Source organism: Salvelinus namaycush, chromosome 1 (assembly GCF_016432855.1).
Source record: "Salvelinus namaycush isolate Seneca chromosome 1, SaNama_1.0, whole genome shotgun sequence".
NCBI lineage: Eukaryota > Metazoa > Chordata > Actinopteri > Salmoniformes > Salmonidae > Salvelinus > Salvelinus namaycush.
In genome coordinates this window covers 16,329,519-16,335,518 of record NC_052307.1, presented here as the reverse complement: position 1 = coordinate 16,335,518, position 6,000 = coordinate 16,329,519, and the positions used below count along the sequence as shown (strand labels likewise).

Here is a 6,000-nt window from a genome sequence, read left to right as displayed (position 1 = left end):
CAGTATCATCACGTGCTGACTATAGAGACCCAAAACCTCAAAATACGTCCATAAAGATTCCTTCAAACCCTCCAGTACAGTTGACAAGATCACCTAATTAATTTCATGAGTAATTCATTACACAACAGGCATTTTTAAAAATGTGATTTTCCTCAAATTCATGACTTTCTTGATCTCATTAGTCATTTAAATAAAAATATAGCATTTTTTAATAATTTATATAACAATATAACATTTATAATTCATAAGGTTTATTTCATGCAAGTCATTCAAAATTAATAGGTCATCTTAAATTCATATGAAGTATAGAGTATATACGCTTCTTTGGAAACTAGAGGTGCTCCTGAGTACAATGGACCCCCTTTTACTGCGACACAATGTACAGTATGTCCAATATGAAAAATGTACTGAACATCGCGCAATACGAGTGGGCTAATTAACAATGGGATTTAAAAGTGTCTTCTAACATGTAGCATTACAATATTATTATTCATATTGTTATTACTATTATTATTAATAGTAGCATAAATCATGTTTTGTTATTTGTATTACTGTCATTACCACAAATATCAACACAACAGGCAACATTTTAAATATTTGACTGAGTTACAGTTCATAGAAGAAAATCAGTCAATTTAAATAAATTATGGCCTAATATATGGATTTCACATGACAATGAAAATGCAATTACCTGGCAACAGTTCTGTTGGACATTCCTGCAGTCAGAATGTCAATTGCGCACACTCAAAACTTGAGACATTTGTGGCATTGACAAAACTGCACATTTTAGAGTGGCCTTTTATTGCCTCCAGCACAAGGTGCACCTGTGTAATGATTATGCTGTTTAAACAGCTTCTTGATATGTCACCTCTGTCAGGTGGATGGATTATCTTGGCAAAGGAGAAATGCTCACTATCAGGGATGTAAACTAATTTGTGCACAAAAGTTGAGAGAAATAAGCTTTTTGTGCATATGGAACATTTCTGGGATCTTTTATTTCAGCTCATGAAACATGGGACCAACACTTTACATGTTCTGTTTATGTTTTTCAGTATAGTAATCATTACTTTTAATGCTGTTAACAATAATGTCAATGTTATAATATCATTTGTGCTATAAAGCGATTAACTGTATTCATTTTTTCATATTGTTAAACAACATTCTAAGTCTGCTAACATTTCTTCATAAAATGTTACGAATATCGACCATTTGTATTATTTTTTACCATCCTCTTTGCGGGACTTTTATTTCGAAAGAAAATCTCCGAGGTCACGGGTTTATTCTTGCTATGTCTTGCTTATGTACCATAGCTGTTATTCTTGCTGGCGGAACAGAGGTGGGTTTGCACAGTTTTGACTGTTGGCGCGGTTAGGAAACCAAGGAAACAATAACTCCTAGAGAAACTGACAGGTGAGCTGTTGCATGTTGTGTATCTTGGTAGCTAGCTTTACAATCATAAGACATTACAACAATTGAAAGTGAATGTATGTTTATTAATGATAGCTTGTGGTTTAACTGGGGCCACAGCTGGCTAACTGTTCACTATTTACTCTGCAGCTAACTAACGTTAGCTAGCATTAGCAAGCTGTCATGGCTAGCGACTAGTAGGAACGTTGGATGGCATCTCATCTGAAACTTATACCCAAATGCTATCAGTGTTTTAACGTTAACGTAGTCAGCTATATTTTAATTGTTTTACTAACTAGCTAAATAGTTATTATTAGCCAGTTAGCCCACTTGCAAGTTAATTAGGTATAGCTACATCAACAACATTAAAAAAAAGTCACAATACAAGTCCCCAGGTTATAGTAGAAAGGTGCCAATAACCTGTATTCATGATATGAAACATAATTGTCTACACATTAACAATGATATATATTTGTTCATATTTAAGTGACATTTGCATTACATTTGGGTTTTAAAACATGTTCAAAGGTCAATTAAATGCCCCCAATGCGAATCACTGTATATGGAATACCTATTGGTTTATAGAGCAAAAACTATTCTGGGTGCTGATGTAAAAGTGTGGGAAGTACTCAGTAGGGTCTGTAGAATCTATATATGGTGTAATTTCATGGGGTTCTGAATAATACAGATTGTTGCTGGACTTTTACTGTGGTCAAACAGCTTAAAACAGGGTGCCTGAACACTATACGGTACAAATATAGCACTGAAGGAAAAACAATAGATTGTGTGTACATGAAATGACACCTTATATAGATTCTGGAAGAGATGGAGACTGCACACTGTAGAAAAAAGGAATACATCCAAAACTGAGGCTTGAATGCAAAATAAAGATGTTTATTAAAATATCATGGTTCCCAAAAAATCACAGTGCAAGAGTGCATAAATGAAAACAAAACACAAACGTTTCACCGTCATGCCATCATCTGTGTAAATCGTTGGCACACACATGGCTTCTATTTCAAGGATAATTGCATATGTCACTTGATCAAGCAAGAAAACACATCTGAAAATCTATGAATTAGTACCTAGTACAATAGAATGCATGATCTAGATTAAATACAAAAGCAGACAGTGAAATATTATATAATTTAACCATATATAGATGCCCCATGAAATGACACCATATATAGATTCTACAGACCCTACTGATTACTCCCCACCCCACTTTTATATTGGCACAAATTATATATTTTTCTCTCTAAGCCAGTATGCAATGCCTATACAGTGATTTGCATTGTGGCCATTGTAATGGGTGTAGTAAAAGGCCAGCAACACTCTGTATTAATCAGAGCCCCATGAAATGACACCATATATAGATTGTACAAACCCTACTAAGTACTCCCCACCTACTTTGACATCGGCACAAATAAAATAAAAAAATTCTGTACAGTGCTATATTTGTACAGTATTGTGTCCAGGCACCCCATTTTTAAGCTGTTTGGCCACAGTAAAAGTCTAGCAACACTTTCTAACTCATCTGATTTGTTTTCTACGGACTAGTGAGTAGACTGGACCCTGGTTTTATGGATACACAATCGATTGTTTTTCCTTTACAGTGCAATTTGTTTGTGCAACACAACAAAAATAATGTGACTTTTCTTAAACATTACATTTCAAAATTGTATCCTTGAACAATAGCACTGGTAAATAAACAATAATATACAATCAAAATAATAATTAATTTTTTAAACATTTAATTGTATATTTTTTTACCAGTAGGCTGTTAATGTTCATGACATTAATTTACTTAAGCACCAACCATTTCTTAATGTGCTCCACCTTATAATATTCTTTATCTTTATAAAGTTGTTAAATAAAGTAGCAATTCTCTTTTAGTTTTTAGTGCTACTAAAATGTCCTTACAAGCCAGAATGTTGAATAAAATTAAATGTAAACTTACTCTTCCGGTTCTCTGTGTGGGTTGTCCTTCAACTGCTCAAAATTTTATACAAAATATCCACAGGAAAGTATTGTTTACCCAATGTTTTTTAGAGAGCTGGTATATGGTTCAGTTCATTTTATATTGTATATTCGGGTCTTTCTCATCAATAGCTATTGAACCAAGCATTCCATGACAATGAAAATTGTATATTCTCAATCAAGGGGAGGATGGAGAATAATCCACACTTTTTTTTTGAAGATTGAAATCTGAAAAAAACATTGAAATATGTAAATTCACAGTGTCAATTGTTATCCACCCTCCCCTGATTCAGAATATAAAATGTTAATTATCATGGCTAGCATAATATTGGACTAAAGAAACTTAACATTACTCATTAGTCCAAGGACCTTACATGTTCTGTTTTAAAGGGCGAATTGGCTCTGGAAGCCAAAACAGCCAACTACTCCACCTAAAAGTGAATTGATTATCAATTGCGTTACGGTTCTAGAAACAGAAATCCCTCTGCTTTCATATCACTTCAAAATAATTTCACAAATGCAAAATACATATTTCCTGTACACGGTTTTAAGACAGTTGCAGCCGACAGTATTTTTCAGTGACAACTCGTTTGTTGCGTCTATCTTCCGTTCATACACAGGTGTTCGGAGACGCAGATAGCTAATTAGTACAGGTAGTCAGTCCACTCTGTCTTCCGTCTGGTGTCCATAAAGCGCTGTAATATGGCCATGTGGGAACACTAACTCTAAAGGTGTGTATCAATTTAACCTTTTAGTTATTTATTTTTTTATATATCTAGCTGATATTAAAGATAAGGTCCTTATGCTTCCAAAACCGTACCGCTAGCGATTGCGTGTTAATGTTCAGACCGAGCGTTGCGGCTCTTAACAACCCCCCCCCCACAGAAAACGCCTTCGTCCGATGACTCTTACAGTATTTGTAATATAATGGAACTGAGAGTCATGATTAGGGTTACAAAGGGTCGGAAACTTTCCAGTAAATTTACAGAATTTTCCCAGACATTTTCCATGGGAAGTTATGCCCTGGAATTTTGTTTAAATTCATCAAAAAAGTTATCTTATAACAGTGAACCTTTTTGTGGGATTAAAATAAGGCAATTCTAGGTCTTGTGGCATATTTTGGTTAAACTATCCCCAATTCAATGGAATTGCAACCCTCTGCATGCACAGTGCGTTCTTTCATCACATGTGCAGTGCACTCTTCCATCACATTACTACACTGTCTGAGACAAGGACTACATGTTTACTGGTAAGTTTTGATTACAATGCTGGGTGGGGTGAAAATATTTTACATGACATAATTTTTTGTTAACTAGTAAATAGTAGCCTACAGCAAAGTGTGTTTAAATCATCTCTAACTTGTTAACAATTTCTGCTAGTTAGTTCTTGCTACCATGTGTGTTTTAGCTTGCTTGAGCCTGCTAACTGAGTAGTGTTAATTCACCTGTTTCCATACATGTTTCATCTTAAAACATGTATTTTACAAAGGAATGGTTTCATCTAACTGCTTAACTATTTATCTGTACATGGAATTGTATTTGGTATTTTTTTCTATTCTTTACAGGAAAATGACATGGCCACTATCTGATGTATGGAGACATTTCACTGCAGCTAATGTAGAAGGAAAAGCTGTGTACGTTTGCAAATAATGTGCCAAATCATATGTGAAGAATGTAACAAAGAAGCAGAATCATCTGGCCAAGTGCATAAAGTTCCGTCAGCGCTCACAACAAGCAACCTCTGACAAAAGTCCCTCTAGTTCTATTCGAGGTGAGAATGATGAATCGGACACCTTATTGATAGCAAGAGCTCATTGTCCTCCTGGAATCCGAAGTTTGTTTGACTCAATGGAGGAACGTAGTCAGAGAAATGCTGATGAATGTCTTGCTCGAGCTGTGTATGCCACTGGTTCACCTCTGATGCTCACAGGCAATGTGTATTGGAAGAGATTTCCGAATGTTCTTCACCCAGCATACACCCCTCCAACCAGACATGCTTTATCTACTCATTTGCTGGATGCAGAGTTCAAGTGAAGGTCAAGCAAATCATAGAGAAAGCAGACTGTATTGCAATCATCTCTGATGGGTGGTCGAATGTTCGTGGGCAAGGAATAATTAACTTCATCATCTCCACCCCTCAATCAGTATTCTACAAGAGCACAGGCGCAAGGGACAACAGGCACACCGGTCTCTACATTGCAGATGAGCTGAAGGCAGTCATCAATGACCTTGGACCACAGAAGGTATTTGCACTGGTGACAGACAATGCTGTGAACATGAAGGCTGCTTGGTCTAAAGTGGAGGAGTCCTACCCTCACATAACACCCATTGGCTGTGCTGCACATGCATTGAATCTGCTCCTCAAGGAGAGCCAAGGAAATGGTTAGGTATGTGAAGGTTCATCAAGTTATAGCAGCAATCTACCTCACCAAGCAAAGTGAGAAGAATAAGAGCACCACATTGAAGCTGCCCAGCAACACCCGTTGGGGTGGTGGTGTCATCATGTTTGACAGTCTCCTGGAGGGGAAGGAGTCTCTCCAAGAAATGGCCATATCACAGTCTGCCGATATGGACAGCCCCATCAAGAGGATCCTCCTGGATGATGTATTTTGTG

General features: G+C 36.4%; 1 protein-coding gene across 1 annotated transcript in view; it reads left to right on the top strand.

The window, feature by feature from the left end:
- The first annotated feature begins 1,325 nt into the window (after window positions 1-1,325).
- Window positions 1,326-6,000, top strand: part of cep78 (centrosomal protein 78) — a 28,320-nt gene continuing 23,645 nt past the window's right edge. The window contains exon 1 of the mRNA XM_039001444.1: window positions 1,326-1,410. The gene's annotated coding sequence lies outside the window, so the exon portion shown is untranslated. The remainder of the gene's footprint in view (window positions 1,411-6,000) is intronic.